The sequence below is a fragment of the Marmota marmota genome, unplaced genomic scaffold, assembly GCF_001458135.2.
Source record: "Marmota marmota marmota unplaced genomic scaffold, marMar, whole genome shotgun sequence".
Classification (NCBI taxonomy): domain Eukaryota; kingdom Metazoa; phylum Chordata; class Mammalia; order Rodentia; family Sciuridae; genus Marmota; species Marmota marmota.
The window spans coordinates 1,405,492-1,415,825 of NW_026000244.1; the positions used below are offsets into that span (position 1 = coordinate 1,405,492).

The 10,334-nt window shown below is 39.8% G+C and overlaps 1 non-coding gene across 1 annotated transcript; it reads left to right on the forward strand.

The window, feature by feature from the left end:
* The first annotated feature begins 4,484 nt into the window (after positions 1-4,484).
* Positions 4,485-4,557, forward strand: Trnav-cac. Its single transcript has one exon. It is a non-coding gene; the product is annotated as a tRNA-Val (tRNA).
* The last annotated feature ends 5,777 nt before the right edge of the window (positions 4,558-10,334 follow it).

The following is a 10,334-nucleotide window of genomic DNA, read 5'->3' on the forward strand; positions in this document are numbered from 1 at the left end:
CGTTGTTAACCTTATTGGTTTACCCCTGAATGTAATCCACCTTCTTTCTCTTGTAGCTTTTAATATTTTCTCTTTGTTCTGTATATGGATATCTTCATAACAATGTGTATTCGCGTTGGTCTACTGTGATTTTTTATGTTCAGTGTCCTGTATGCATCTACAATTTGTACATCCGTTTCCTTTTTTATTTCTGGAATGTTTTCTATAATTATTTCATTCAGCAGGTTGCTCATTCCCTTGGTTTGAACCTCTATACCTTCCTCTATCCTGATGACTCTTAAGTTAGGTTTTTTTATGTTATCCCATATCTCTTGGATATTTTTCTCGTGATTTTTTACCAGCCTTTCTGAGTTGGCTAGACTCTTTTCAAGTTGATATATTTTGTCTTCATTATCTGAAGTTCTGACTTCTACTTGCTCCACTCTGTTAGTGATACTCTCATTTGAGTTTTTAATTTGGTTTATAGTTTCCTACATTTCTAGAATTATTGTTTGATTTTTTTTAATAATCTCTATCTCCTGATAAAGATGCTTATTTGCTTCTTTTGTCTGTTTATGTAATTCATTTTCAATGTGTTCTTTCATTGTTTGAATTTGCTGTCTCATATCCTCTTTAAGATTCCATTCCATCTGTCTAAGGTATTCCTTGAGTTCTTTGTTTGACCATTTTTCTGATGCCTCTAGGTCCTCCTGAATATTTAGGCTGTCCTTCATTGTTTGTACTCCTTTTCTTCCTTGCATTTTCATGCTGCTCCTGTTACTTCTTGTTCTGTTTGACTGCTGAGTTACTGTTTACTCCTATAAATTTATTTAGTTTTGTGTGTCTCTGGGGTCTCTCTTTTGTGATGGGAGACTATGACTAGAGATGATGAGTTTTGTTGCACTTTAATGCAGACTCATTCGTTTCCTAAACTGTGTACGGATTCTGATGGCATATAGCGGTCTGCGGTTTGGTCTTGGGACTTATATATTAGGTTGAATGATGTGATGGTATTGGAGGGTTGCTCTACTGACGAGAGATATTAACAGGAGAATGATCTGGAGTATTTGGGGGTAGGTAGGGACTTGGTAGCACTATATAATGCCTCAGAACATTGACCTATACATATTTAGTAAATTACACATAACAGCGTCGTGATGCTTGGGAGGAAAGGTATTAGAAGGGAAGGGAAGACGTCACTAAAGAGAATGAGAGTAAACAGGTAGAATTCAAGGAAAGGGGAATAAGGAAATTGAAAAGAAATGAAAAGACAAAAGAAAAAATAGAGAAGAAAAAAATTTTAAAAAATAATCAAAAAAAATTAAAAATTAAAAAAATAATGAAAAAAATTTAAAAAATAAAAAAATGAAAAAAAAACCCAAATTAAAAAAAATTAAAAAATGCAGTCTTAGAGTTCGATTAACTTCTCTTCCAGTAGGTGGAGCTGTGCCCACCCGGCCAAGCTTCTCTCAATATGCGGGAACCAATCACTGTGCAGCAGCTCCTCCACCCTGACTGGGTGGGTCTCCAATCCTGAGTGCCTAGGGCCTTGTCTTTTGTCTAGTCACTTCCCCACTTTTCCTCCAGCCAGGCCCTGCTCACTGGTGGTGCTCACCACAATACTGGCTACATGCCAGGTCTGCTGCTCCTGGGAGCCCTATTTTCTTGAACAACTGGGCACACTCTCCATGTTTGCCATTCCCTCAGACCCTAAGGTTGTGGAGCTTGGGGCTGAGAACCCTCAGCGTATTTTGCTTGCCCTCCGTTAGCCACTCCCCTGGGGGGCTGGTGCAAGAGACCTCAGTTGTCAGCACTGGTGGGAGTGGTAGCCAGGGGTCCCGCGCCGCAGGTCCCGTGCCGCTCCTGATTCCCTCGGTCTGAGGATAGCGCTCACGGGAGAGCTGGGAGGGGCCCTTGAGGTTTCCTGCTGTGTGGAAAGGGAAGGCTGGGGGTTACACACCTGCTGCCGCCGGTTTCAATGAAGTTATCTCCTCCGCCGCATTCTGGTGACTTCAGTTCTCTGCCATGGTGGTATCCCATGTAACTGGCAACAGTTCGTTCCCTTTGCTGGGTGACCGATGCAATGGGTGGGTCCTGACCAGCTCTCCCAAGTCCCGTCTCAATCCTGTGGCCACTGCCTATGAAGGCTCAGTTGGTATTAACCTCCGCAGGTTCAGAAGGGCCGAGCAGTTGTTTCAGCGGCATCGTTTAGCGCTGAGTCACTGCGGTTTGTTTGCAAGATGCAGGCGAACAGGAGCCTGAATTCAGCAGATCCGGGCTCAGGGTGTGTTCTGAGAGGCGCAGACTGTTCGCCCCAGATCCACGTTAGCTCAGCATTGCCTAGTGATCCTTTTTCTTTGGGATTGCTGTGATGGCTCCTCTAACCTTAAGGGTCCGCAGAAAGAGAGAGAGCAGCAGTTGCTTTTTTTGACCAGAGTGGTCCAGTTCTGTGCATGGCATCTGGTCTCAACAGTAAACTTTCCAAGTTGTCTGTAAATATTGCCAAGCCCTGCTCCAGACAAGGAAACTCTTCTCAACTTTACATTTCCATCTCCTTCCTTTCTTCCTTCCTTCATGCCTTCCTTCCTTCCTTCCGTTTCTTCAATCTATGCTGGGGACCATACTCAGGAAATATAGGGTATTATATCTTTTCACCTGCCTGAGTCTGACATCTCATCCCACCTATCCTCATACCTATCCAACCTCGAATTCTAAGAAGTATCAAAGGACAGAAAATCAGCTTAGAGACCAGCAGATACTTTGGTTGCCCACCAACCTCCTTCTCCTCCAGATACCTGTTGGTCCTCTGGTCAACCCAGAGAATCCCCTGAGGACCTTTATGGTAACCCCTTCTGTGCTGGCAAATGTGTGGACCTGTGTCTCTCATCTGATCACCAGCACAGTCCTACAAGTAAGGTCCCATTAGATTCTGCTTTCCCAGTAAAGCACTCTTGGTTCAGAATGTTGTTAATTAATAGGATAGAATCACTCTCACAGTGGCAGGCAGAGCCTGAGTTCTTGTTCATGAACTCCAGAGACCAGAAGTCCATGAGTAGGAAGATCTAGAATCTATGTGGTTCAGATAAAGACAACTTGCTTTACCAAAGAGGAAATGCCTTTGTCAGATGAGACCATGTCTTCTCTCCATCAGAGCTTAACTTTTGAGAAATCCTGTCTTCGTCATGTAAAATATGGAGGCCTCATAACCATCAATGAGAGGCATAACACAAATTCAAGTGCTTGTGGCACAGGAAATAGCTCTCTAGACTATTCCATGCACCCTGCTTTGAAAACTAGGTTTAGATTCCAAAAGAATCAACTCATTTCTAAGGACTGAAAAACTAGTCCTAAGGATTCATGCCATGAAAAATTTACCTTTCTACAGGTGGGTATTTCATGTAAGATAAAAACTTAAATGTACAAACCTCTTTCTGTTTTTTTTTTTTAATTCAATTTTCACACCTTGGGCGATAATAAAGAGAAGTTACAATGTTTAAGAAAGTAAAAATTTGGAGTAGTGTCATGCATGCATATTATTCTTTGGGACAAGTGCTTTAGAACTCTTTAGTTCTGCTTCTTGTCAAATATTTCCTATATTAAGTGAGTTGGACTGTGACGTGTTCCTTTCTCATTTTGTAACATTGTCAGCTATAAGAAAGAAAAGATCTTTGTCCTCAATATTACAACCGTGGGTGTAGCTATAGAAAGTGTAGAGAAATGAAGACACATAACCACTTGGGCAATGAGACACATTTGATCTAAGATAAATCACAGTGAGGGCACAGAAATTTTAATGAAAGAATATTCTTGGGTTCTGTGGAGCTACCTAGGCACTTCCTCACATTACTGATGTTTGGAGGTCAATACTGCTTCATGGAGTCAATGCAAAATGGTGACCCAGGGTTAAATGTAGCTTGCAGGCTTGATCAGTTTTAACTATACTGTCTTGAATACTATGAATTGCTCATCAGCATTTTTATGGGGTCTCTTACTCATGTCAGTTCCCCGTAGGCAAACTGCACTCATTAAATTACTTCCTTGACTCTGAAGAGTATGTCTTAGAAAGTTTTCCCTCCTGTGCACATTATTTTAGAATGGAACACCTTGTTGATTTTTCTCCAAAGTTCTAAACTCCACTCAGCCTCCCCCAAATGCTGTAGATGACACTGAAACAGAAGTGAGTTAGAAACTGTTTCTTACACATCTCTGGCTAGGAATGCACAGGCAGCTCTAAGCAATCCATACTTGTATCCTAACAAGTTGTGTTATTCCAACATACAAATTATTCTTCTACCATATCTGCCAGGAATGAAGGAATCACTCCATACCCTTTCTTCTCTCTCCACCAATCACATCCCAACACAATTCTTCAAACATCTTTCCATCTGCTACTTACACTAATAGTGACAAGCAGACAAGGCTTAACTGTTAAAGAACTGAACTTAGACTTTAGGAAGAATGACAAGACCCACAAAGACTACACTTAAAAATCCACACTTAGTGTTGGGGATATAGCTCAGTTGGTCAAGTGCTTGCCTCACATGCACAAGGCCCTGGGTTCAATCCCCAGTATCACCAAAAGAAAAAAAAAATCTACACTTTATTGCAGCAAAAGGATATACTACAAGAGTAATGTTAAAGATGTATGACAGACAAAGGCCACCTCCTAGCAAGGAGTCCTGAGACCAGGCCCAGTCTCCAATGAACAGTCCACTAATGTGTGCGAAAGATATCTCACAACAAGGCTCCTGATGTGTAGATAAGATACCTCAGAGCAGGGTGTCCCATGCATACGTTGAACATTGTTCACATATGCGAATTCTTACTACATTTCTATTCCCAAAGACAGAGCTCTTTTGGGGGAGGTGTCTCACCAACCCTAGGTGCCAATTATCAATGCCACTGTTATCAGTAAATCATACAAACTCCTTCTTGGGCTCATGGCTACAAAGCTGCACTATAATTAATGCACCCTGGCCTTGACCAGGACTCAGGCCATGCAGTCACCTTATCAAAAAAATTCAGACTTGATGGACCAAATTCTGACATCACATCATCTCTCTTCTTCCATCCAATTTTACATTGTACATCAGGCCTTTTTTTTTTATGCCATCTAAGCCCTCATTAGCTGCTTCATGATCTCATTTTCACAGCTACCACTTAAATATTTCTAAAGCATTTCTTACTGAAACATTCTCCTTCTGAGAGCATTCCATAAGGTACCATTGTTTACAACAGGAAGCCCAAATTTCTGAGCAAGTCCAAATTCTGGCCTCATAAACCTCCGCCCTTTTTTCTAAACATGTATTTGACATTCACTTCTCTGAATATATTCGCTTGGTCTTCCCCTTAGAATGCCCACATCCCCACTCAGGGCCAGCTTCACAGTGAGCAGCATTAGTAGTCCCCATTCTGAGAACTCCCATTTGGTTTAATCTCTATGGTCACCATTTTGAAGTCCCCCACTTTTGTGATGTGTTAAGTAACCAGTACTCTCCATCTTTATTCCCTTCTCCCAAATGGAAACTAGAGTTTTCCCCAGAACCAGGAAAAAGATAGGGATTTGTGAATCATCCCCTCCTCCACCCAAGCATTCAAAAACTTTTCCCCATGTCCAGACAGTTTCCGTAGTATAAAGTCTTGCCAGTGTCAAGTGCATTTCTGGCATTCAGAAATAATGCATTAATTGAATGAATGAATAATTTTTGTCCTGCTTTCCTCATGAGGAAACAATGAAAATGCCTAGAAAGTGGTTTAAAGGTATTAAAATATCCACTGAAAGATAATTCAACAATATTTGTCAATGGGATTCTTGATAAATATACAATATAAGCATAAATATCAATTAGTCTTATTTAACTGGGCATAGATATTGAACAAGATTAAAAGGAATATGGAAATGGAAAATAGAAATGGAAAAAATACAGAAATGGAAAAAAATAGGTCTGGTATTCAGTAAACTGAGTATTTTATATCAATACTTATTTGAAAATTGTCTTCCCTATTGCTAATTCTGCAAAGTTTAGATTAAATCCTCCTTACACTTACTTTTATCCCATAAATTTTAGAGAGTTGGCATAAAAATTACCTGAGAGTGCGGCTTTCTTCAGCTGCTTTCCTTCCTGCATAGTTTATTTCAGGCCAACTACTCTGCCAGGGTGAGGTTGGGATAGGTGGTGGGGTGGTCATCATGGGCCTCCTGGCATTCCTCAATAGCAGATATAGTTCTGCTTTTGACAGTGGAAGTACCAGCCTAAGAATCAATGATGTAGTGTGAGCTGTTGGGGCAGCAGCAGGAATAAAAGATGGTGATGTGATGATCAGAGATGTTGGGGGGTTGGTGGACAGGTGCCCTGGAAATGTGTGTTTTTTTTTTTTTAATAATACTTTTTAAAAAACTGAGCCAACGTTAAGCAAATGTCTAACATTAAAAACCAAGTGATTTGGCAGAAAAATTAAGACTTTTGATTGCAATGCTGAGTATTTGATGGCAATGGGGGCAATGCTGGGCCCTCTTCCTGCTCAGGAGACATCGCCCCACATGGTAACACAGCCCAATCAGCACAGGGTGATATTCTTAAGCTTGAAGAGCCACATGCTCCTGGCTCTTGCCTCATCATCCTTGAACTATTCCTCTGTACCAATGTTCCCCAAAGAAGAAAATGATTGAGCCACTGTTCCCCAAAGAAGAAAATGCCATGATCCCAGGATTCAGTGTTAAGAACACACTAGCAGGTAAACATTTGATTCTGAGATGCTGGTTTTCTATCCAGCTAGCTTCTAGATTTATTTGAGCAGATGTTTACCTTAGGACAAATTCTTTTAAAAAAATTCTCTACAAGCTCCCTGAGCATCCTTTCTACAGTCACAAGAAGAGTATAGACAACCAATGAAATTATGAAAGAGGTATAAAGTCATCCTCCAAAAATGGTCATTAAGGGGCTGGGGTGTTGGCTCAGCAGTAAAGCACCTGCCTAGCAGGTGCGAGGCCCTCAGTTCCATCCTCAGCAACACATAAAAATAAATAAATAAAATAAAAGTATTGTGTCCAACTACAACTAAAAAATAAATATATTTTTAAAATGGTCATTAAGCTGGCCAAAAATGGAGGACACAGTGAACTTATTTTTTCCTTAATTATTGATTGCTATCCAAGAACTATTTTAGAATCCATAATAACCTATCAAAAAATTCTCTACTAAATTTTTTTTCCAGAGGATGAAACTTTGAGAAACTATTAACTAGAATATTATGTTATAATCGATCCCACCTTGCTCTATGAAATACGTTAGCAATAGCCTTATGGAGAGACTTCTTTTTCTTCTTCTTCACATTGAATCTTAAATCCCATGTTTTTATTTAAAAACACAATATTTGAGGACTTTTTCCTCTTATTAAATTCTTGTTTACTAGAAAGAAAATTTCAGTGGAATCTAAGTGAATAGTCAAAGGATGGAAGTTTTATTATAAAATGGACTACACTTTCATGTCATGATGTAGTTTGAAGAACTGCTCGGAGCCAAGATAGGAGCTCTTATCCTTTATCCAGACTTGATCACCAGTCATCAGAGTGAACTTGGGAGTGTCGTTTAAACTCCTTTGTCCCACATTTTTTATCTAAAGAATGAGATAATACAATAGACCACAGGTCATCAAGGAAATTAAATGAGACAATGCATACAGAATGCTTTATAAACTATTTAGCTTTAGAGAACTTGATGGAAGGAAATAGTACAGTAGACAGAATAATTTGTGTTTATTCTTAGATTGTCTGTAAATTTGTAGTGCTGCTCAAGGACAGGTCTTGCTCTTTGTGCAGGTCCCCATAGTCATTAGTTGTCCTCATCCAGCCTTTTGTGATCAGGACAACCTTTAAATGATTAAGAAGCCTGCCCCCTACCCTTCTTCTGTGAAGTTTCTGTCAGTTCTTTTGTCCATTTATTGATTGGATTATTTGGTTTGGGGGTGTTAAGTTTTTTAAGTTCTTTATATACCTGAGGGGCAGCTATAGGCTTTCTTTTCACATTCGTGATTGCTTCCTTTTCTGTGAAGATTTTTAATTTGATACCATCCCATTTATTGGTTCTTTATTTTACTTCTTGTGCTTCAGGCATGCTTAGCTGACATGATGGGGAGTTGGGTCTACTTTTTCTTCTAGTAGGCACAGGGTCTCTGGTCTAATGCCTAGGTCCTTGATACACTTTGAGTTTTGTGCAGGGTGAGAGATAGGGGTTTAATTTCTTTTTGAAACATATTGATTTCCAGTTTTGCCAAAACCATTTGTTGAAGAGGACTATCTTTTCTCCAATGTATATTTATGGTGCCTTTGTCTAATATGAGATAACTGTATTTATATGTGTTTATCTTTGTGTCTGCCATTCATTTTTATACTATTGATCTTCATAACTTTTTTGGTATCAACAAAATGCTGTTTTTCTTACCATAGCTCTGTAGTATAATTTAAGGTCTGGTATTGTGAGTGTGAACTGTTAACAGTAAATTAGTCTCAATTTAGTGCTGTATGATTGGGTGAATCCTAAATCAAGTAGACCCTCTGAAAACTTATAGGATCATAAGACACTATTCCATCACCAGGAACATGTATAAACACTAAGTGTTCAAATACTTTTTGAATCAATGAAATTGACTGATTGCTAATGCTTATCATTAAGCACATAAGAAAGTATTTCCTTTAGCTGGGCACTTTGGCAACCAGGGAGGCTGAGGCAGAAGGATCACAAGTTCAAGGCCCGCCTTAACAACTTAGTGAGGCCCTGAGCAACTTAGTGAGACCCTGTCTCAAAACAAAAATCAAACAAAGATCTAGAGATGTGGCCCAGAGGTTAAGTGTCCCTGGGTTCAAACACTGCTACCAAATAAATAACTAGGTATGTGGATGGGACTGCCTTTAACTGGCCTACTGAATTAATCTTATTTTTTTCATGATGAAAAATCAATATTCAAGTGCTGATGGATTTCTGAGGATATAAAAACTTGAAAAGATTGTTGCCAGAGCTCAGCTTTCTTAAGAAGATTGAGTGTTTTTATCAGTGGAGGAATTTGGGCTGTCCCACAGGCCTGGAAGATGATGCTTACAAGGACAAAGCTGCAGTAGTTAGACAGGTATGTTGTGCATGCCTGAAAGTAGGTGTAGTAGGTACTTGTAGAAGACTCCTTTCCAATTCCAACAGGCTACCTTTGCCCTTCTGGAAATGCTGAATCTTCTTTCAAATAGAGGGATTTTTTTCCTGCACATTTTCTTTGCCTTACAGAATCCATGGCAGGGGCCACTAAATAATCCCACTATTCCTTCCTGAGAAAGTTAGGGATTCTGTATGAGACTCCCAGGCACCATTACTACATCACTGGCACTGGAGCAATGGAAAGTAATGATGAGCTCAGGCTGGGTCACATGCTTCTCCCCTGCCTTTGTGGAGAACTCAGCCTTGCCTGTGGCACATGGGCTGAATGTGGGACAGGCATTTCTTCTGAAAGAAGAATAGGGAACTGTGGCTGCAAAGATGGAAATTGCCCTTTTCCACTGCTTGTAAGACCCATTCACCACTATGTCAATGGCTTCCTTGGAGTCAGGAACACTATTGGAAGGCTTGCATGAGTGCATGTGCAAATATCACATTTTTTCCTGAAAGTATCCCTAACAGGTTATTTATAGACAGTAATGGGGCACAAAGATTGAGGGAAAGGGCATTTGCCACAGCACCATATCAAAGTCAAATTGTTTGAATATGTCTTAAAACATCCTTGAGGTGTGTGAATTTTGTTGTCCCTTTTTCTTTCATTTTGATTGGTAGCTGAAGACCAACACTGGTTGGCTTGCTCAGTAAAGCCAGACAGGAAGAGGGAAGTTGAGGAGGTAACATTTTTTTTTCCAATTTTTGAGAGAAAATCTCAATGCAGTATGGGTAGTAAAAGCAGAGAAGAGATGACAGACCAAGAGGGGCATCTCAGATGGCCAGCCTTGAAAAAGAAGGTAGATTTGACCCGGTGGGTCTATTATTTGGGGTGAAGGAATTTGCCACCTATAATTTATTCCAGCAGTCCTAATATTCTTTGCTAACATGTTGATTGATGCATTGATGTCTCTACAATCTTATATGTAGTAAAAATTAAAGCACCTTCAAAGTTTTTATTTTTCATTGGTGCTTAAAAGACATTCCAAGTAAAATCAGTATGTTCTTCTAAACAAATATGATTTCAAGAAATGTTGTACAACTGTTCCAATTGGGTTGCTATTCCCCCACATTTGCAAATTAACAATCCCCGAGTGCCACTGAATTTGTAAGATTCATGAGCCCTCTTAATTTTATTAAAATAAAATAACATTTCAAGGTTCG